This window comes from Ranitomeya imitator, chromosome 10, assembly GCF_032444005.1.
Source record: "Ranitomeya imitator isolate aRanImi1 chromosome 10, aRanImi1.pri, whole genome shotgun sequence".
Lineage (NCBI taxonomy): Eukaryota > Metazoa > Chordata > Amphibia > Anura > Dendrobatidae > Ranitomeya > Ranitomeya imitator.
Genome location: NC_091291.1, coordinates 45,496,339 through 45,518,265, shown reverse-complemented (window position 1 = coordinate 45,518,265; position 21,927 = coordinate 45,496,339). Strand labels below are relative to the sequence as shown.

Genomic DNA, 21,927 nt, shown 5'->3' with positions numbered 1-21,927 from the left:
TTCCTCTCTGTTTATTTTCTGAGTTGTAAAGCCAGCCAAAGCCAATAAATATGACTGTTAATGGAAATCTAAGATCCTTTTGCTAATCTCACACAAATACCAGTAATGTCGATTTTGTTCATTAATTTTCTGTTCAATGAATGATCCAGCTCTACTTCCCGCCCAGTGACATCTCCTCTTACTTACCTGAAGACCCCTTTGCCTAAAGTCACACAGCATAGTGGCTTCCAGTGAAAAAGGAGGAGACGGTGATGGTGGGGAATTAGAGCTGGAGTGACAATGGCTTCAGATCTACTATAGTCTTTCAGCTTCCTTTGCATTTCTGTTCAAATGCTATTTTCTCAGTAACAGTGTCATGGACAGTCCGTGTAAAGGTATTGCTAGGCAAGTCGTTTAAAGAACTACATGTGCAAAAACAGCAAACAGTTTGAGGGGTGAAATCCCACTGACAGATTGCCTTTAACCCCTTTCCCACTTTAGACATATAGTTATGTCTAAGGTGGTCTTCCCTTGTTTGCTGCAGGCTCAGGTGGTGAACCTGCAACTTTTTGGCACATGTCAGCTGATTTGAACAGCCAACATGTGCCCCTAACAGCCGCGGGTGGAATCGCGATCCATCGCTGCTGTTAAAATGTTAAATGCCGCTGTCAATCTCTGACAGCGACATTTAACATGCTCGCACCGGAAGTGCGTAACTAATTTCGCCCATCGGTGCCCATGTTACATGACCGAGGGTCGCCGATGGGTTGGCATGACCCCAATGGTTGTTATTGCCAGATTGCTATGAGCACCACCCAGCAGTCGGCGCTCATAACAAGCAAGCATTTTAGCTACATAGAGCAGGTCTGAAGGCCTGAAATCAGATGATTGCAACTTTTAGTGCCCCATGGAGACTATTGAAGCAAGTAAAAAGTAAAAATATATATATATTAAAAAAGTAAAAAAAATATAAAAGTTCAAATCACCCACATTCCTCCCCAAATCAAAATAAAACAATAAAGAAAAGAAAATACACATATTTCATATCGCCACTTTCAGAATTGCCCAATCTATCAATATATTAGAAGAATTAATCCAATCGAAAAACAGTGTAAAGAGGAAAAAAAAGTCAAAACGCCAGAATTATGCTATTTTGGAAGCCACAACATTGCATTAAAATGCAATAATGGGCGACCAAAAGATCATATCTACACCAACATGGTGTCAATAACAAAGTCAGTTCGGCGCACAAAAAATAAGCCCTGACCCAGCCCAAGATCACGAAAAAAGGAGACACTACGTGTATCGGGAAATGGCGCCTTTTTTTTTTTTACGAGAATTTGGATTTTTTGTCAGCACTTAAATAAAATAGAACCTATACATGTTTGGTATCTACAAACTCGTAAGGACCTGGAGAATCATACTGGCAGGTCAGTTTTGACATTTAGTGAACATGGTAAAAAAAGCAAAACAAGAAACAACAGTGGAATTGCAATTTTTATGCAATTTCACTGCACTTTGATTTTTTTCCCCCATTTTCCAGTACACTATATGGCAAAATCAATGGTGTCATTCAAAAGTACAACTCGTCCTGCAAGAAACAAGCCCTCACATGGCCATATTAATGAAAAAAAATGGCTCTGGGAAGAAGGGGAGCAAAAAATCAAAAATCAAAAATGGAAAAACCCAAGGGGATGAAGGGGTTAAACTGCTAAGGAGCAAATATAATAGAAGCAAATCAAAGGCAAAGAAATAAGGACGAGTTTCATGCTTCATCTTGTGATTTCCACTTCACTCTCAATACTAATTATTAAATACACGTTAAACAAATATATTTAAATTTGAAAATGGTGGAAAATGTAGATAAATGCAGAAGCTTATAAGAGAGAAACAAAATATATGGAGCTGAGCATTGAAAAATGAAAGATAGAGGAAAACATTAATTCATTTTTACACCAAGCTATGCAAATAATTAATTGCAATCCAGCAAAAATCGGTGGTGCATTTTAATGGAGCAGCTAGCAGTACTAATTACATGTATCTGATACTTATAATTATGTCATTAAAATATTTTGTGCCTAGTCTATGTAACAAACCCTCAGTGTGTACTGAACTCCTACCGTCGTGTGCTGCCGTAATCATTAAAAAGCAACTGCAGTCACATTCTCCTACATCTTGAAATCCATATTCTTCTTCACAGGGAGCAGTAGCTTAGTAGTTATATTTGGTGCTTAGAAAGATATTTAACATTAAATGGGTTTTAATGGCAGGGATACAGTCTTCCTGTATTAGAATTTCCACTTTTTATCTATTGAGTGACACAGGCGGTTTATAGCTGGATGCTAGTCAGTATAATTCTATGGATTGCAGCTAAAGTTTCACAAAATCTCACTATAAAAAGTGATTTTGTGCTACGGCTGCTTACTTTTTCTATTACGTAGAAATATGATCTAGAGTACAATTTTGAAACATAAGAAGAAATTAGAAAAGCAATATTTTAATATTTCCTACCTAACCTAACAATAGAATTGATAAGAGTCGCGCGGATAATAGACTTTGAGTGGCATTTCTTGAAATTTGCAGTTCTATGAAAATTAGAACACTTTGAGGTTTACTAACGAGCATCTCTCTAAGGCCGGTGTCGCACTTGCAAAGCGAGAAACTCGTGCGTGACTGTCGCCTCAATACCCGGCACTGTCGCCGGACTTAGGACCGGAGCTTTCAGCTGTATAGAAATACATGCATCCGTACATTCCGGTCCCGAGTGCCGACGGCAGTGCCAGGTATTTAGGCGAGTGCCTTGCGCGAGTTTCTCGCATTGCAGTTGCAAGTGTGACACCGGCCTAAGGACTACCTCACACGAATGTATACATCGGATGAGCACTTTACAATGTTTTATCAGTTAACACTCAGACCAATGATAAGTAATGGGACAGTACAGAGTTAAGTTTTTCTTCTTTGTCTGATTCGACATGAGAAAAAAGTCGATTGGCTCCGCAAATTAGATGCTGCTCACCCATGCAAGTCTAGAGTATGTGTAAACCACTGTACTGCACTCGAATGAAATTGGACCCCTACAATGAAGAAAATGTAGAAATGTTGTTCTCCATCTTATTTACACCTATGCTACGATTCTCTCGTCTGTGAGTACCAGACCGCACTAAGATGACACTCCAATCAAACTCTGACACAGCTTGATCCAAGTGTCTTTAACATATTTGATCCACTTCCCTCGCATGAGAGAATCTACACTCATGTGACCCTGGCTTATCATCTCTTTACATAGACTAAGAGTGTTAGACCAGGGTAACACTTGTGAGTGCAATGCGAGAAACTCACGCGAGTCCCTCGCCTCAATACCCGGCACTGCCGCCAGCACTCGGGACCGGAGCGTGCGGCTTCATGTATTTCTATGCAGCTGAACGCTCCATTCCCGAGTGCCGGTGGCAGTGCTAGGTATTGAGGTGAGAGACTCTCGCGAGTTTCTCATATTGCACTAACAAGTGTGACCCCGGCCTTATACAAGTATTTCCCCCAAAATTAGAAGCTTTACCATAATCTGATTTATGGTAAATTTAATTGAAATTTTGGGGGACAATTCAGAAAAAGCCATAAATTTGAATTTCAAATGATCAGATCATATTTAGAATTTATTCAAAATTACAATGGTTTCTTTTCTAAAAAAAAAAATATTAAAGGGGGGTATCGTGCTAGTAAAATAAACTATACTCTTCTCGTAAATCCGCTCCCTGCTCCAGCATTGCCGCTCTACAGGACTGCTAGTGATGACCTCTACAGCCTCTAACTATCATTTCTGGTCTGATGGAGACCTTTGAAGCGCAGTGCTGGAGAGCAGATTCCAATGGTGAGTGTAACTTATTTTATTCTTTTATCAGCATGACCCCGAGTTATTAAGAAAAACTTGAATACTTTGAATATTTTTTAAATATTATTTCTGATTTAATATAAGCTGGATCAGGCTTCTATTTTTATTAATTATGTACCTTTTCTATTTGCTTTATATCGCTATTAAAGATAGTTAATGTTTTCAAATTCAAAAGCGTTAAGTAGGCCTAAAATTTTGTAATACCATTTGAAGTATATCTTTACTAATTAATATTCCTACTCTCTTGCTCATTTGTACAGCAAGTCCCTTTTACTTTTTGTTCTTTTTTTACCCTCACAGAAGTGTCCTCTATTTAATTTGATATCAAATAAAGTATATTTTGTCACTGGTATAAGGTTATATATGCATTGAACACGCATTGTGATATTTTTTTCTTTTGGACAAAGCCTTGGTGTCATCCTAAAGCCTCCTTCAGACATCTGTGTTTAACCCCTTCACATTGTAGCCCTTCTTAGTCCCAGAGCTATAACTTTTTTATTTTTCCATCAATATAGCCATTTGAAAGCTTGTTTTTTGCGGGACGAGTTGTATTTTTGAAAGATACCATTGGTTTTACCATCTCGTTTACTTGTTTACTGTTTTTTTTATTTTTTTACCATGTTCACCAAATGTTAAAATTGACCTGCCATTAAGATTCTCCAGGTCATTACGAGTTTGTAGACAGCAAACATATATAGGTTGTTTTTTTATTTAAATGGTGAAAAAAATTCAAAATTTGTAAAAAAAAGCAAAAAAAACCCATCATTTTTCGAGACCTGTAGCGTCTCCATTTTTTGTGATCTCGGTTTGGTTGAGGGCATATTTTTCATGTACCGAGCTAACATTTTTAATTATACTATTTTGGTGTGGATATGATTTTTGATAGCCCGCTATTGCATTTTAACGCAATGTTGCGGCGATCAAAAAAATGTAATTCTAGTGTTGTGATTTTTTTGCTACACTGATTACTGATTGCATTAATTCTTTTTATAGCTTGATAGTTCGGGCAATTCTGAATGTGGCAATACCAAATATGTATATTTTTTATTGTTTTATTTTGAATGGGGCAAATGGGGGATGATTTGAACTTTTATATTTTTTAATTTTTTGAATATTTCTAAAAACATTATTTTTTAACTTTTTGCATGCTTCAATAGTTTCCATGAGAGGCTAGAAGCTACAGTTGTCTGATCGCCTCTACACAGAGGTGATGATCAGATCGCCTGTGTTTAGCAGAAATGCTCACTTGCTGTGAGCGCTGACCACTTGTTGGTGCTCATAACAATCTGACACTGACAACCACAGGGGCCCTGCAGACCAAGGGTTGTCATGCCAGCCCATCGGCAACCTGTAGTCATGTGACTGATGGTCGGGATTAGTGACGGAATTCCAGTGCTATAATGAAATGCTGCTGTTAGAGGCTGATGGTGGCATTTACCTATATAACAGTAGAGGGTGGATCGCAATTCCACCAGCAGTTGTTAGGGACACATGTCAGCTGTTCACGACATGTATTGCGCATGTTGCGTCCATCCCCCTCTTTGATGTGGGCTCTGGCACAGAACCCACATTTTTACCGGCACATGTCAGCTGTTTTGAACATCTGACATGTGCCCCTAACAGACATGGGTGGAATTGTGATCCACCCACTGCTATTAACCCATTAAAAGCTGCTGTCAATCTCTGACAGCAGTATTTAATGTGATCTCACTGGAAGCATGTCACTAATCCCACCCATCAGTGACCCTGTCACATGATCACGGGTCACCGATGGGTATGCATTACAACCAGAGGTCTCCAGCAAACCTCTATGTGTAGCAGATCAGTTTTTGCAGCTTCTTGTTTCCCATGGAGACTATTGAAGCAAGTGAAAAGTTAAATAAATGTTTTTAAAAATATTATTATATGTATATATATATATATACAGTGGGGCAAAAAAGTATTTAGTCAGTCAGCAATAGTGCAAGTTCCACCACTTAAAAAGATGAGAGGCGTCTGTAATTTACATCATAGGTAGACCTCAACTATGGGAGACAAACTGAGAAAAAAAAATCCAGAAAATCACATTGTCTGTTTTTTTATCATTTTATTTGCATATTATGGTGGAAAATAAGTATTTGGTCAGAAACAAACAATCAAGATTTCTGGCTCTCACAGACCTGTAACTTCTTCTTTAAGAGTCTCCTCTTTCCTCCACTCATTACCTGTAGTAATGGCACCTGTTTAAACTTGTTATCAGTATAAAAAGACACCTGTGCACACCCTCAAACAGTCTGACTCCAAACTCCACTATGGTGAAGACCAAAGAGCTGTCAAAGGACACCAGAAACAAAATTGTAGCCCTGCACCAGGCTGGGAAGACTGAATCTGCAATAGCCAACCAGCTTGGAGTGAAGAAATCAACAGTGGGAGCAATAATTAGAAAATGGAAGACATACAAGACCACTGATAATCTCCCTCAATCTGGGGCTCCACGCAAAATCCCACCCCGTGGGGTCAGAATGATCACAAGAACGGTGAGCAAAAACGCCAGAACCACGCGGGGGGACCTAGTGAATGAACTGCAGAGAGCTGGGACCAATGTAACAAGGCCTACCATAAGTAACACACTACGCCACCATGGACTCAGATCCTGCAGTGCCAGACGTGTCCCACTGCTTAAGCCAGTACATGTCCGGGCCCGTCTGAAGTTTGCTAGAGAGCATTTGGATGATGCAGAGGAGTTTTGGGAGAATGTCCTATGGTCTGATGAAACCAAACTGGAACTGTTTGGTAGAAACAAAACTTGTCGTGTTTGGAGGAAAAAGAATATTGAGTTGCATCCATCAAACACCATACCTACTGTAAAGCATGGTGGTGGAAACATCATGCTTTGGGGCTCTTTCTCTGCAAAGGGGCCAGGACGACTGATCCGGGTACATGAAAGAATGAATGGGGCCATGTATCGTGAGATTTTGAGTGCAAACCTCCTTCCATCAGCAAGGGCATTGAAGATGAAACGTGGCTGGGTCTTTCAACATGACAATGATCCAAAGCACACCGCCAGGGCAACGAAGGAGTGGCTTCGTAAGAAGCATTTCAAGGTCCTGGAGTGGCCTAGCCAGTCTCCAGATCTCAACCCTATAGAAAACCTTTGGAGGGAGTTGAAAGTCTGTGTTGCCAAGCGAAAAGCCAAAAACATCACTGCTCTAGAGGAGATCTGCATGGAGGAATGGGCCAACATACCAACAACAGTGTGTGGCAACCTTGTGAAGACTTACAGAAAATGTTTGACCTCTGTCATTGCCAACAAAGGATATATTACAAAGTATTGAGATGAAATTTTGTTTCTGACCAAATACTTATTTTCCACCATAATATGCAAATAAAATGTTAAAAAAAACAGACAATGTGATTTTCTGGATTTTTTTTTCTCAGTTTGTCTCCCATAGTTGAGGTCTACCTATGATGTAAATTACAGACACCTCTCATCTTTTTAAGTGGTGGAACTTCCACTATTGCTGACTGACTAAATACTTTTTTGCCCCACTGTACATATATATATAAGTTCAAATCACCCCCATTCAAAAGAAAGCAATTAAAAGAAAATAAAAATACACATATTTGGTATTTCCACATTAGGAATTCCCTGATCTATCAAGCTATTAAAATAATCCGATTGGTAAACGGCGTAACAGAAAAAAAATAAAAAATGTCAGAATTACCCCACAAACATTACCCCACTTGCCACCACATTAGGGCAAGTGGGAAGAGCCGAGAGATGGCCAGAATTCCTGGGGAAGCTGCGAGCTGCTCTTTTTAGGCATGAGGGGGGCCAATGGCTATGACCCCTTACCAGCCTGAGAATACCAGACACCAGATGTCAGCTTTAGCTTGGCTGGTTTCAAATTTGGGGTGAATCCCGTGCCATTTTTAAAATGATTTATTATAATTTAAAAAAACAGTGTGTGGACCCCTCAATTCTTGATAAGCTGCCATGATAAAGCAGACAGCTGAGGGTTGCAGACTTCAGCTGTCAGTTTTGTCTGTTCTATTTATTAAAAACAGAAGAGAGCTCATATAATTTAATAAAAATGTATTTATAACACAGGTTCCGGATGATAAATACTTCCTGATGAATGCTCTCACTGTTTTCAGCGACAGCAGACGTAGGCTGATGGGAATAGTACTCTCTCATCAGCCGATGCATATGACCAGAGGTAATCTTTTTACGACCCTTCACAGCTGCTGGCTCATACTGTAATCTTACAGCATGGGAACTGCAGTAATCTGACAGGCGGTAGTGATCTTACCGCCAATCAGAGCCGCCGGGGTTTCTCGCACTGTTATGCAGGTAACAGTGTGCAAAACGTCCGATGTTTGGGCTGCCGAACACAAACAGTAACACAGATTTCCTGGAGAATATCTTGTCCTTGCTCGAACACTAGGTGTTTGATATGGACTTCAAACTTTACTGTTCAGGTTCACTCATCTCTACTATTAAATTACATTGGATGATTCTTCCTCAAAAAGCTTATGTCCATATTATATTCTTGTCTGAATGAGCCTCAAAAGACAGAATTCAGAAGTATTCTAAGCAGTACATTTAAAAATGCAAAAAAATACCTTTATAACTCCAAAAATATAGGTGTAGGTTTACTATTTAAAATAATCAAAAATGTTGGCTCAACATAATGAGATATTAAGTTAGACAATTTTTCTAAATATGCATGAAATGTATTATCCAGGATGAGCCCTTGTGAAACATTTGGTATACCCAGTTTAATTCTGAATTGTCTTAAAGAAAATCTTTCACCAGGTTTTTGCTATGTAATCTGAGCATCATGTAGGGTCAAACATCCTGATTTCAGCGATGTGTCACTTGCTGGGCTGCTTGGTGTAGCTATGATACCATCACTGCTGTATCTGCTGAGTATCTAGCAAAGCTCTGAATGCTGAGCTGTGCGTAACCCTGCTCACATCACTGATTGGAAACTATGTACCGTGATTGGGGCGGGGTTACGTGAGGACTACATGGCACGGGGCAACTAGTCCCCTAATGATAATCTCCTGTAGAGAAAACACAGATTTATTTAAAACTACAAAAAGCAGACCAGTAAGTAACACATCCCTGAATTTAGTGTCTCTTCTTCTACATTATGCAGCATTCAATTTAAATAGCAAAACCTACTGACAGACTCTCTTTAAGGCTAGGTTCACATTGCGTTAGTGCAATCCGTTTAGCGGATACGCTAATGGATTGCGCTAAGGCTGGTTTCACATTTGCGTTTTTTGGGTGCGTTTTTGCGGTAAAAAACGCAAAAAAAGCATGGTGAAAAAACGCATGTAAACGCGTGCAAACGCTGCGTTTTTTTGACGCATGCGTTTTTGCATGTGGTGAAAAAAACACGGCCTTTTGACGCATTTACATGCGTTTTTTCATGCGTTTGCGTTTTTTAAACGCATGCTGAGAAATGTGTGACAGCTGCCAATCATCAAAATAAAGTAAAAACCCCACTATAAACAGAAATAGTTAGGGTTAGGGTTAGGGGTAGGGTTAGGGTTAGGATCCCTTTATCACCTTTATGGGGGGGGTAGCATATCAGTGTGTTTTCTGGGTTTTTAATAGAAAAACGCATGCGTTTTTAACGCAAAAAAATGCATGCACAAAAAACGCATGCGTCCCCATTGACTCCAATGTATTTTTTGACCCAAAAAAACCGCATGAAAACGCATGCGTTTTTTTTTGGTCCAAAAAACGCCTCTCAAAAATACTACAAGTTGCATTTCTGAAAATGAACGCATGCAGTAAAAAAACGCATGCGTTTCAAAACGCGACCAAACGCGTACAAACAAAAACGCATGCGTTTTCAATGTTAAATATAGGGAAAAAAAACGCTGCAGACAAAAACGCAAGTGTGAAACCACCCTAACGCAATGTCCAAAAAGGGATTGCGTTTGGCAATCCCGCTAGCGCAGATGCCCAATCTGTGCTAGCGAAGAACGGACCCTGAACGCTGCAAGCAGCGCTCGAAGTCCAAAACTAACGGCACATTGCTGACGCATGCCGAAATAAGCATACGTTTAGCAATGCGTTACGATCCGTTAGCACATTGCAGTCAATGGGTGCGCTAACGGATCCGTTACATAGCGTTAATTGCGCCAATTTCGCCGTGTAACGGATTCCGTTAGCGGACACCCACTAACGCAATGTAAACCTAGCCTAAGGGAAAACTATATCTGCTGCTTTGTAGCAGTTTTCTCAGCAAATAGGCTGTATGAAATTATTTTCCAGAAAGTTTTTTAAAGGAACAGTGCTACATTAATCCATGGGTTACGTCTGGTAATACGACTCAGCCCATTGAACCAAAGCATTACTGTGTTTTGCTGCTACCAAAGTCTTAAAATAGAAATCTGCCTCCCCTCTGTGACAATGCATCTAATATCTGACTATGATTCACATGAGTGGAGTTCTCTTTGATAGCACTGACGATAAATTAGGTTTTCTCCGCATACGGTATAGTGTGCGGTTTAGCTGATAATTACGGCACAAGCTGTTGATTTCCTAAAGGGTGGGCATGCTTTATCTTTAAAATGTCATCGACAGTCGAAATGTATTGTGCGAAATGTCGGTAAAAGCATATTATCTTGTCTGCACATGGCTTATTTTTGCATGCACTAACATGTAAAGATAAATAATGTATAACTGTTATTCACATCATAATAATGTAAGTGTTATGTGTTTGTTCCTTTGATGGCTCCCTACTGTTCTCTGAATGCCATACCCATTAGGATCCAGTTTGTATGCAAATTATCGTTATTTATATCCTCCTGCCCTCCATCCTTCTTCTAAGTTGACATTCTTTGTCGTTCCCCAGTCTTCTGATAGAATCCTTCGCTTTTCCTCTATGGGTCCCCACAGTACTATTTCACATGTCGGTAGTAATTATACAATAGGATACAATCATCACAACCTTCCTTTGGGAGTAATCTGTTTACTTGTGCATGGCTTTAATAGCAGTAACACTGTGCGCCTTTTCCACCTCATTACCAGATCAACCCAACATTCTGAAAAAAAAAAAGTTGTTAAGCTCATCTTTTATTTTTCACCTCTGAATCAAGCGGAAAATACTCGGAGTCTTTCTGCGTTTCGGCACCAGATGTTAATGGTTATGCGGATTACCGATCAATATAAAGATGGCCACGTTCCATGGTGTCAGTAGTGTTGCTCATTAAAACCTGAAATAAACATTTGTAACCAGGGAAGGTTAGAGATTAAGCTTTGGTTTAAAATTATTCATTATGAATTGCAAATTTTCAAGCATTGTTATAAGGGACATTGGTAGGCAATGTGTAAATAGGAAGTGTCGTAAGAAAATGACCAATTGTAAATCGTATTTTTATGATAAACGCATTTTTTTTAAATTAGATTTTTTTTTACTTTTCGTATTACTAGAAAAGCAGAAACGTTACAGTTTTTACTGTGGCCAATAAGCTTAATAACAACATGGCCAACTTCTGTTTTTGCGTTTTCATTTTATCCTCCCCCCTTCTTTTTTAATTTTATTGTCCACATAGACATTTAAGGACTTGTTTTTTATCGGACAAGTTGTACTTTTTAATGACACCATTCAGTAGACCATAGTGTACTTGAAAATGGGAAAAATATTCCAAGTGGGGAAAAATTGTGGAAAAAACAGCAATTCTGACATTGTTTTTTGGGAATTGTTTATATAGTGTACATTTTGTGATAAAAAATGACCATGCATTATGATTCCGCTCGTCAGTATGATTACAGCAATACCAAACATGTCCAGTTTTTGTATTATTTTAGTGGTGAAAAAAGTCAGAAGTTTGCAAAAAATACATTTGAGGTTGTATTTTTGGAGACCCATATCATTTCTTGTTTCAGTTGATGGAGTGTTTGACTGCTTAAATTTTGCAGGGTGAGAAAAGTTTTTATTGATACCATTTTGACATTCTGTTCCTTTGTTACAGCATTTTTTTGTGGAATTTCAACCACAAAAAAATTTTAAAAAATGATTTTGGCATTCTTGATTTATTTTGTAATGTGTTGGTTAATTATTTTTATATTTTGATAGATTGTACTTTTCTGAATTCAGCGATACCACATATGAATTGTTTTATTTTTAACATCTTTATTTTTAATGGGGGAACAAAGGTGTGATTTAAACTTTCACGTTTTTTCATATCTACTATATAATTATCTAAGGGTCATTTCCATCTTTCTGTCCTTCTGTCTGTCTGTCACGGATATTCATTGGTCGCTGCCTCTGTCATGAAATCCAAGTCGCTGATTGGTCTCGCCAGCTACCTGTCATGGCTGCTGCGACCAATCAGCGACGGCCACAGTCCGACTAGTCCCTCCCTACTCCCCTGCAGTCGGAGCCTGCTCCATACTCCCCGCAGTCACCGCTCACACAGGGTTAATGGCAGCGGTAATGGACCGCGTTACGCCGCAGGTAACTCACTCCATTACCGTCGCTATTAACCCTGTGTGACCAAGTTTTTACTATTGATGCTGCCTATGCAGCGTTAACAGTAAAAACATCTAATGTTAAAAATAATTTAAAAAATAACAAACCATTATATACTCACCTTTCGCGACGCTCCGGTGACCTCTGGCAGCTTCCGGTGCCAAGGATGGTATGGGAGAAGGACCTGCCATGACATCACGGTCACGTGACCGCCACGTCATCACAGGTCCTGCGCGAGAAAGACCTGCCATGACGTCACGGTCATGTGACCGAACTATGGGGCTAGGCAATGTACTACGTAGCTGTGCAATATACTACATGACTGGGCAATATACTATGTAACTGGGCAATATACTACGTGGCTGGGCAATATAATACGTGACTGGGCAATATACTACGTAACTGGGCAATATACTATGTGGCTGAGCAATATACTATGAGGGCTGTGCAATATACTACGTGGCTCTGTGCTGTATACTACATCACTGGGCAATATACTACCTAACTGGGCAATATACTACGTAACTGTACAATATACTACGTGGCTGGGCAATATAATACGTGACTGGGCAATATACTACGTGACTGGGCAATATACTATGTGGCTGAGCAATATACTACGAGGGCTGTGCAATATACTACATGGCTCTGTGCTGTATACTACATCACTGGGCAATATACTACCTAACTGGGCAATATACTACGTAACTGTACAATATACTACGTGGCTGGGCAATATGCTCTTTGCTGTATACTACATCGCTGGGCAATATACTACGTGGCTGGGCAATAAACCACATGGCTGGGCAATATACTACATGGCTGGGCAATATACTACGGGGACATGCATATTCTAGAATACCCGATGCGTTAGAATCGGGCCACCGTCTAGTTTTTTAAATAATTTTCTTTTCACTGTTCTTATAGTCCCCTTAGGGGACTTGCAGCTGAGATCATCTGATTGCTTGTGCTATATACATAGCTTGGTAGTATTGCTGTATACTGCAAAAATCATGGTTTTCTTTGTATTCTTGCCACGGGCTGTCCCATGTCCCTTTCTTTGATACAAACTAAGGAGCTTATGTTATTCAGCCATAATCTGCAAATGATGAAAAATTGAAGCAAAATTTTGAAACTATCTTGACTCATACATTATTAAAGGGACTCTGTCACCTGAATTTGGCGGGCTCTGTAAACAGTCCGATGGGCGGTGTTTTCTGTTCTTTCATGCACCCCTTCTTTTCCCGCTGGCTGCAATATTGTCTTGAATTTGATTCGGTTTCCTCCGTAGTACACGCGTGCGCAATGCAATCTCGCCTTGCGCACGCGCAGTATGCTTTGCCCAACTGCGGGCAAAGGAGAAAAGCATTAGTGCGCATGCGCTGGTGCAGTATGTCCTGGAACACAGTGAAATACTTCCGGGACATAGTGCGCCAGCGCATGCGCACTAATGTTTTTCGGCTTTGCCCGCAGTTAGGCAAAGCATACTGTGTGTGTGCAAGGCGAGACTGCATTGCACACGCATGTACTATGGAGGAAACCTAATCAAATTCAAGACAATATTGCAGCCAGCGGGAAAGGAGGGGGTGCATGAAAGAACAGAAAACACCGCCCATCGGACTGTTAACAGAGCCCGCCAAATTCAGGTGACAGATTCCCTTTAAGAATAAGCACCATGCACAGAAATAAATGCCCTTTCATGCCTTTGCTGTTATCAATGAGGTTGGGTTCCATTTAAATGTTCCATTTAAATTTTAAGTTTCAAAGATTGACAGCGTGGCGTGCAGTAGCCCTGTTTGTTTTCTTCACCAATATGGGCACAGCTAATACCTATATTGAGACACTGATCTACTATGGATATGTTCTAGCCACATACCATTCTATACTGCTAGTATATAGCTATAGTTGCCATAACCATGTGAACTTCATTAAAGAATCCCATCTCTATCTATCCCATATCTATCCCATCTTTATCATCTATCTATCTCTGTGTGTAAACATTATTCTTAAATGGAGTATGTAAATGAAGAGGTTGCACAAGAAATGACATCACCATTCTTTTTTTTGGTATATCTTTATTGAGCTTACAAAAACACACAAATCTGCCTGAAAAAAACGCATGTAAAAACACATCAAAAATGCAGGTGACCTGCCAGTAACCTCAATTGCAGATTTGGTGCAGATTTTACCTGCATCAAAATCCTGAGCAAATCCTGATGCAATCCTGACCGTGGAAACATACCCTAATAAACCAACAATATACTCCCTGTGTCCACCGTAATCCAATTAATGCGAGTGTCCAACAACGATCTCCCATGGAGAGCTGTAACATCAGCTGATGCGACCGCTCTCCAGGGGCTCCAGGATACAATGACGGAAGGTATCCTTCCGCACTGTTGTGAAAGTGCCCCTCTCGGCTTATACTCGAGTCATGAAAGGTGGGGGGGTCGGCAGGTGAGGGGGAGCGACGCCTGTCAAATTCTCACCTGCTCCCGACGCGGTCTCTGCATGTCCCACGGTGTTCGGCGCGGCAGCTTCTTTCCCTCTTCAGCGGTCACGTGGTGCCGCTCATTAAGGTAGTGAATATGGACTCCACTCCCATAGGGGTGGAGCTGCATATTCGTTGCTGTGATGAGCGGTACCATGTGACCGCTCACTACAGGAAGAAGCTGCCGCTCTCGAAGACCGTGGGACATGCGGGGACCGCGCCGGGAGCAGGTGAGTATGTCATATTCACCTTTCCACGTTCCACTGACGCTCCATCTTCCGCGTCCTCTGCAATGAATGTTCAGGTCAGAGGGCACGATGACGTATTAGTGTGCGCGCCGACCTCTTCCTGGACAGTCAGTGCGGAGAGACGGGACGCTGAGGAGCAGCGACGAGAGGTGAGTATGTCATTTTTTTTTTTTTTTTAATGCAGCATTACATGTGGCACAATGCTGTATGGAGCATCTATGGGGCCATAAAGAACTGCATGGAGCATTATATGGGGCATCTATGGGGCCATAACTGCATGGAGCATTATATGGGGCATCTATGGGGCCATAACTGCATGGAGCATTATATAGGGCATCTATGGGGCCATAAAGAACTGCATGGAGCATTATATGGGGCATCTACAGTCATGGCCAAAAGTATTGACACCCCTGCAATTCTGTCAGATAATACTCAGTTTCTTCCTGAAAATGATTGCAAACACAAATTCCTTGGTATTATTGTCTTCATTTAATTTATCTTAAATGAAAAAACAAAAGAGAATGAAGCAAAAAGCAAAACATTGATCATTTAATAGCCCTCTGTGTCTGTACTGTCACATACTTAGGCAGTTAACTGGTTCATGCAGCTTTACATGAACACCCGAGCCTTACACTATGGCCGGTCCGAATAACTATAGCATTTGTTACCATCCACCTCTCGTGTCTCCCCTTTTCCTCATAGTTTGTAAGCTTGCGAGCAGGGCCCTCATTCCTCCTGGTATCTGTTTTGAACTGTATTTCTGCTATGCTGTAATGTCGATTGTCTGTGCAAGTCCCCTCTATAATTTGTAAAGCGCTGCGGAATATGTCGGCGCTATATAAATAAAAATTATTATTATTATTATTATTATAAAGGGTTACAGCTCATGGTTTTTGTACTCTGTCTGTAAATCTTGATTTTACGGATAACATATTTTCTATTGATATATGTTTTTAGAACTTTGAACACAATTTATCTGTACTATAATATCTTGGATCATATGCTCCTTCATATTTTCTATAGGAGTATATACTTGTTCCTGAAGGGATATTTTATCAATTTTTTTAGAATATATATATGGCATTTAGCAGCATTTAAGAGTTTAACAGCCATGAATGGTGCATGGCCCAGGCTGCAGCTGTTAGAGACAGGAGCCAGCTATATCATACAGTTGATATCTGCAGTATGTAGAAGAAGCTTAGCTCCTGAGCCTGCTCCACACCTGAGGATTCTTTTTCAGGACATGAATACAATTTTATTTTTTGTTTGTCTATGCAATATCCTGCAGTGCTAAATGCACTTGACCATGGAAATTATCAAGATCTGCTGCTGGCAGCTCCCCTTGCAATTGACGATCAAAGATATTCTAGATGTGCTCAATGTAAGACAAGTCTGGAGGCATTGCAATCCATTGTTACATATTTAATCCATGATGACTGCTGAAATTAGTATCCTCAGTGGCTTGGCATTGTCATGTTTTAAAATGGCTCCTGAGACACGTTGGAGAAATACCACCATACCACTGTTTCCATGACCAAATCAATGTAAAGTAGATCTGTTATTGTATGTGGAATGAAGACTAAAGAGGACCAGCTATTGTACATCATGCCACCCCACACCATGATCCTGGGAGTAGAGCCGTTGTGATGTTGGTATCTCATGCCTATCATTGCATCCAAGACAAAATCTTGACTAATTGGTGATGAGGATAGACTTTGATTTCAGACTCCATTGCCATCTTGCGCTACATCATGTTAACCTTTGAGAGCAGTGATATGAGGCCAAGAAGAGGCCTTTAAAATGGAACATCACATTGGGCTTTCTGCCAGAATTAGGCTGTGATGTGGCATAATGATCGATAGTCTGACACATTTGATCATTCACCGTCCCGGCATAGTGACTTCTGAAAAGTTCACAGAGAATTGCTCTAAAGCATATTTCTAAATGCTTTTGACATAAGCTCAGGCTATATCACTGCACTCATAATCAAGTACGTAAAATAGAATTAAAAGTTCTACAATCAGAAATTAAAAAGAGACAAAAAAAAGTAACAGTATGTTTCAATATCTGGTTGAGCTTGACAGATAATTTTAAATTCAAATTTACCAGCTTCACCAAATTTTCCCCAAAAAATTTATTTACATAAATTTGTCACAAATCGCAAAGCTTAAAAGCCTCTAATTGCCAACATAATACACATATAAAACTCTCATATTTTTTAATACTGTATTAAACCCATTTTAAGCTCTTTAATGCAAACACAGCACATCCTTATTAATGTCCAAGTAACAAATTTGACCATGGCATGACCAGTGTTAATAAGAAGCAACCAACAGATGTATTTTATTGGCATTTATGGGTTTAATATTAGACAGTTGTATCTAAATGTATTGATTATAATGATTTTTCTTGTATTTTATTTTTTAAATATCCGGCTTGCCTTTCACACAAGTCAGGAAGCACATTTTTTTTGTGACACACAAGCCTTAGTTTCAGAATTTTGATTTAGTAGCAAAATTAGGACAAAGAGGTTTTATAATGCACGCCTTGTTGGAATTGTGTAAGGATAAATAAAATTGCTATTAAGGTCTCGTTAATACAATTTATCCCAGATCAATTAATTCACAGTCACACTGACTATGCATTTACAGCACCTCTGTATGTCATTTGAATCTTTGGATTACCGATACCACTTTCAATGTGCTTCTGCACAGCAGTAGTATACCACAATCATATTAGGCCTTATTCTATCTCTATGCTCTCTGATTTCCACTCCCTATGCTGTAAAAGCATGAAATAGTGATGTTTGGCCAACCCTTATCTTTTCAGCTGACTGTTGTAGCTCCCCTGATACAGCATGCAAAGTGATAACTACATAGTATTATGGGGTAGCCCTTGCCTGACATCATCATCACAGCATTCTCCATCAATTATTCATAGTGTGTGATATGGTGCCGGCATTTTTTTGTGCACATTCTTGTTAATAAAACTGCAAATTGCTTAAATTCTTTAGGAACCAGAAAATTTGAGGAGATTTGACTTGAAATCGAAGAATTGACCTGTTAGCTCTGGTTATAATTATTTAAGAATAATGTTGGATACTTTTGTTAACATTATTTTATTGCAGAATATTGATTAAAGGCATATCGAAATAAAAATGTCACTGTGCTCTTGAATAAATATGCATAGAAACTATTTTCAGTTTTTTTTAGCTGTTTGTAACCCATCTTTCAATCGTTATTTAGATTAGCAGAATGTAACTACTTAACCCATTACTTGCAAAATTAAAATTTTTACAAGTATGGATTTTTCAGAAAAGGGCGTCCAAATATTCAATTGAAAATGACAATGACATGATTTCCTATTTTGAAAACATTCATTTTACAAACACAACACAAAAAAATTGGACCTAATTATAAAAATTATAAAATCTTAGTTGCTAGAAGCTAAAGATTAGGCGTCCCAAAAAAAGGACATTGGTAGATAATGGGTTAAAGGGAACCTGTCACCAGGTTTGGCCAATAAAAGATGTGACCATCACCTTTCATGGCTGCTATACAGCATTCTATAAAGCTGTATATCTGTCCCCAACCCAACCTGTAAGAGAAGAAAAATAAATTTTATTATACTCACCTGCAAGGTGGTCCGGTCCGATCTGATGGGTGTTGCTCTTCTTGGTCCCATCTTCTTGCAGTGCCGCCCTCCTGCTTGCTTTGTGTGGATGTTGCATCTCCTCAGCACCGCGCTCCTGCACAGGCACACTTCTCTGCCCTGTTGAGTGCAGAGCTGAGTACTGCAGTGCGCAGGTGCTGGGAAAGGTCAAAGAGCCCCCAGCGCATGCTCACTGCAGTACTTTGCTCTGCCCTCGACAGGACAGAGAAGTATGCCTGCGCAGGAGCACTGTACAGAGGAGACAATGTGGATGACAACAGGGAAGCGTCATCCACAAGAATCAAGCAGGAGGATGAGGATCGTAAGAAGATAGGAGGCGCCGGACCAAGACCAGCGACACCCCTCTGACCGGACCACCCTGCAGGTGAGTATAATAAAAGTTATTTTTCTTCTCTTACAGGTCGGGTTAGGGGCAGATATACAGCATTATAGAATGCTGCATATCAGCCCTGAAAGGTGATGGTCGTATCGCTTATTGGCCAAGCCTTGTGACAGGTTCCCTTTAAAGCACCATAAATATGCAGGAAACTTTTGTGAAAATGTAATGTGAGTCAGGAGGAAGTATCTAGCTTCTCCTCCTCATTAGCTTCTAATAGAAATCAATGTTACTATGGGAGATAATGGCATCGAAAAAAAAATGACATGTAGATGTATTGCTTTGTATTTTATTGTATTGTATTGCATGTATTGTATTGCTTTAGGCACATACCCTAAATAGATACATTTCTTATGTCGTAACTAGTGTTGAGCATTCCAATACCGCAAGTATCGGGTATCGGAATTCCGATACCGAGTTCCGATACTTTTGTGGTATCGGATCCATAGTAATGTGTAAAATAAACAATTAAAATAAAAAATATTGATATACTTACCTCTCCGGAGGCCCCTGGACATCACCGCTGGTAACCGGCAGCCTTCTTTGTTTAAAATGAGCGCGTTTAGGGACTCCCATGACGTCACGGCTTCTGATTGGTCGCGTGCCGCTCATGTGACTGCCACATGACCAATCAGAAGCCGCTACGTCATTCTCAGGCCCTAAACTCCTCATTCTAGGAATTTAGGACCTGAGGAATGACGTCGCGGCTTCTGATTGGTCGCGTGGCGGTCACATGAGCGGCACGCGACCAATCAGAAGCCGCGACGTCATTCCTCAGGTCCTAAACTCCTCATTCTAGGAATTTAGGACCTGAGGAATGACGTCGCGGCTTCTGATTGGTCGCGTGGCGGTCACATGAGCGGCACGCGACCAATCAGAAGCCGCGACGTCATTCTCAGGTCCTAAACGCGCTCATTTTAAACAAAGAAGGCTGCCGGTTACCAGCGGTGATGTCCAGGGGCCTCCGGAGAGGTAATTATATCAATATTTTTTATTTTAATTCTTTATTTTACACATTAATATGGATCCCAGGGCCTGAAGGAGAGTTTCCTCTCCTTCAGACCCTGGGAACCATCAGGATACCTTCCGATACTTGGTGTTCCATTGACTTGTATTGGCATCGGGTATCGGTATCGGCGATATCCGATACTTTTCGGGTATCGGCCGATACTATCCAATACCGATACTTTCAAGTATCGGACGGTATCGCTCAACACTAGTCGTAACCATTCCTTGTTCAGAACAGCATCTCCAGTGTACATTGCCTTTGGTTTTCGATCTTCAGATGTATAAACTGCAGCAATGGCATAGTCAATATGTCCATTTCTAGTCTGGAACTTTAACGTTAATAACGTATCTCTAGAATAGAGGTCTGACTCTTGAAAACACCATAATCAGCTAATTGAAAGGGCATCCGCCATCTGAACTTTCACTGCTTTATACATTATGTAGGGGCTGTAAATTATATTTCAAAGTATAATTTCCCTCCCAAATGTCCCTGAAAACTAAAACCCTTACAAGTTCATATTTTTTTAAGTAAGATGGCATTTATTACATAGTATTAGATTTTCACTTATCTCTTGAACATACATGCTTGTGTTTAATGCCATCCATTCTTGAAAAGCCAATTCCAATATCAAAGTTCAAAGGCCTCAATGCTTTTTCTGTTCCATTTTTTTCCTTTTAATAACTTTGATATTGAAGACATAGGAGTTCAGCTGGCACTAGCGCTTACTCTGAGACTTGGATGGAAGAAAAATAGCAATTGTAAGATATAATAATACAACGTAAAAATCATAGGGCCAGAAAATTTAAAGAGCAGTTCAGCAATGAGACATCTAGACTCCGATCAGACTGCAAAAATTATCCACTAAGCTTTTTCCAAAATGTTTTTAAATATGGAAAGAAAACATGGAAAGACAACAGAGTAAGGGCTTGTTCAGACGATGGTAGTTTGGGTTCAAGTGTGATATAGCCAAACATCAGGTCGCGCTTGAACAAATGTTATTCAATGAGAATAACAATCGCAGCGTGCATGATTTGTCTCCGATAATCAGTTCGCACTCAACTGTTCAAGTCTATGAACAGATGAAAATAAATTGGATAGCAGTCTCGGATGAATAAGTGCAGTCCGATTTTAATGGGTAGACTGAATGTAGAAGAAGGAGAAACTTTTTATTTTCTGTTCTTCATATCTGAGAAAATCAGATCACACTCTGATCAAACTCTTATCAGACTCTGATCAGAAAGTGATTGGCATGATCAGACCGATTTTCCCGGATGAGAGATAAACGGTCATTTGACACTATCCTGAAGGGAAGCATAATAAGTTAAGGCCATGAAGGTGCTGAGATTGGAAAGATAGAAGGATGAGAGAAAAGAAGTAGAGAGGGAGCAACATTACCCACACAGATCAAAGACAAATAAATAATAATGAGCGAACGTTGCATGTATAACATGTTATTCCTGCATGCTTGGGTGTCATCCGAGTATCTTGGATGTGCTTGTATAATATATTTGAGTCCATGCAGCTGCACGTTTTGAGACTGTCTACTGCCACACAACATGCAGCCGCAGGGATTCAAATATCTTATCCGAGACAACCCAAGATATTCGGATAACACCCGAGCATGCTTGGACAACATGTTATGCGAGCACGTTTGCTCATCACTAATCATAAACCATTTGGAGACCAGAATAAGATCATGCTCATGCAATGTTTTGTAAAGATTCGAAACTGCTAAAAAGAATGAACATATGTCCTGCAAAGTAGAACGAATGGCTGTGCATATGTGCAGTCT

General features: G+C 40.0%; 1 protein-coding gene across 1 annotated transcript in view; it reads left to right on the top strand.

The window, feature by feature from the left end:
- GRIN2D (glutamate ionotropic receptor NMDA type subunit 2D) overlaps positions 1 to 21,927 on the top strand; it is a 593,213-nt gene that overhangs the window by 426,861 nt on the left and 144,425 nt on the right. The window lies entirely within an intron of this gene.